A 2,316-nucleotide genomic window follows, 5' to 3' on the forward strand; every position below is an offset into this window, starting at 1 on the left:
TGCACAGTTACTGGTGGGTTTGAATCATAGACCTTTTGGTTAGCAGCTGAGTACTTAACCACTGTGCCACCAGGACTCCTTCCCTCATACATAGTAGGTGTTTAATAAATATTTGTTGATGAAATGAATAAATGGAATGAAGTTGAAAACAAGTCATCAAAAGGTAAGTAGAAAAACTGCGTATGAGTTATAAAACATCTAAACAACCCATAAGTAAAAGAAGAATTCACAATAGAAATTAAAGGAAGCAAGTTTGGTACCTGCCAAGAGCAGGAGTGAGTAATAGGCAGCAGAGATTTATATCTTGGAGTTGCCTTCCATGGGTTTTGACCAGACAGCTGGATAAACATATTAATTTCTGGGGTCCCCATTGAATCACTCTTAGCTGTTATTTGCCAGCTTGAAATTTCTAATTTTCATTCCCAACTGAATAACAGAGATAATAAAAAAAAGAAAAAACTCATGTCCTTTCAATGTTTACAACCAAATCTAATCTCATTGAGTAATGTACAAGTTCATAGTTATAAGAGAAATACGGAATCCAGATTAAAAGCCCTATGATGTAAAACTTAGAGACCCTCCTTTCAAGAGTTACCCAAGCTTATATGAAGCTTTCTTGTCCCCTACCCTTTCCTAGTTAATCAGATTTTGAGATTAGAGATGCAATTTCCTTTTGTGTCTAGAGAGGTTTATTAGAATGCTGCATGCTATTGTTTCCATGCTGTAACTTGCCCCAGGTTATAAAACTAAAGTGTTTTTCATAATTATTTACTTTCCTGATTTAATGAACAAAAATACTGTGCTATCTCATCTTATGTGGGAGTTAATTCCAGAAGTCAGTGAATAAGGTGAACTTCGTATATACTTGAGATTATACTTGAACATCTTTTATACTATGAGTCAGGATCGAGTCGATGGCAGCGGGTTTTTTTTTTTTTAATAAATTAAAATGTACAATCCTATGTGGCATTCCTTGTGTACTGGGTGAAAACCCCTGAATTAACTAAAGGAAGAAATAAAAGAGAAGCATATTAGTAGATATCCAGGTATTCTGCCTTTAAGAAAACTATCAATTTCATGGTACTGAGTATGGGGTAAGTTGAAAAGTCTAAAGCACTTCTACTTGTCTGTAGGAATTATTTCATTTTGTTTTAATAGTATGTCTCTATGATGTGCTCGGCTGGTGTCCAAGGATGGACCAGTAACTTGAAACTTGCCTCCAAAATTGGAGGGTGCTGAAAGACCAAAGAAAGAGGCAGGCATCTCCAGTGTGGTGATGAAGGAGTATTTATTAGGGAGATTTACATACAGAGGCAGTGGTCCCTGGCAGCAGGAGAACCAAGGCAGATCTCTGCACCCAGAAGTAGGGGGGTGGAGGTATTATAGTGGTCAGGGACAGAGCTGGCTCCATGTCAGAGAGTTATGTAAGAATGCCTCAGCAAGGTCGCATAACAGAGGCTTGGAAAACAGCACTGAACAGAATCAGCAATGAACTAACAGAAAGCATGATGGCAGCAATGTTTGGCCTTGCAAAGCCTGTTTTCCCCTTCAGTCCACCCCTCCAGGCTGTCTCTTACAATCTGACACATTCCCCCTCTTGCACAAAGTTCCTGAGGACCCTGAGAGGAGGTGTCACTCTAGGGACAAACAGCCGTACAGGCAAACACAGTAGACAATCCCTATACCCAGGAAAAGACCAAGACCCATCAAAACGCCATGCCAACTAGAGGGGAAAGAGAAACACCAGGTGGCCACAGCAGACCAGCCGTCAGGTGTGTACAGGGCCTCTATTTGTTTCTTCATGTGGCCTAACAGATCAGTTATCTTCTGGTGGTAGTCTGGTATATAGGTACAACATTCAGTCTTTACTATGGCACATGTCCCCTGTCATTCAGGGCATGTTTAGTAAAATTAGTTAAAGCTTCAATTTGTCTCATTACTTCTAAGGCACCCAAGGAGGTCGGGGGGTGGGGTACAAAACAATTAAAAGGTAATCATAGCAGTGGAAAAGATGCTTGGCCCATCTGGTTTCACCGTGGGGTAATTCAATGGTTTTGGTATAGTTTCTTTTTATTTATAACTTTTTTTTTAATTGTACTTCAGATGAAGGTTTACAGAACAAATAGTTTTTCATTAAATAGTCAGTACACATATTGTTTTATGACATTGGTTAACAACCCCACGACATGTCAACACTCTCCCTTCTCCACCTTGGAGGACCTTTTATTTTTGGTGAAAATATACATAGCCAAAGTTATACCATTTAAAAAGGTTCTACATGTACAATTCAGTGACATCGATTACATTCTTCCAGTT

The sequence above is a fragment of the Trichechus manatus genome, unplaced genomic scaffold (genome assembly GCF_000243295.1).
Source record: "Trichechus manatus latirostris isolate Lorelei unplaced genomic scaffold, TriManLat1.0 scaffold00189, whole genome shotgun sequence".
NCBI classification, from domain to species: Eukaryota; Metazoa; Chordata; class Mammalia; order Sirenia; family Trichechidae; genus Trichechus; species Trichechus manatus.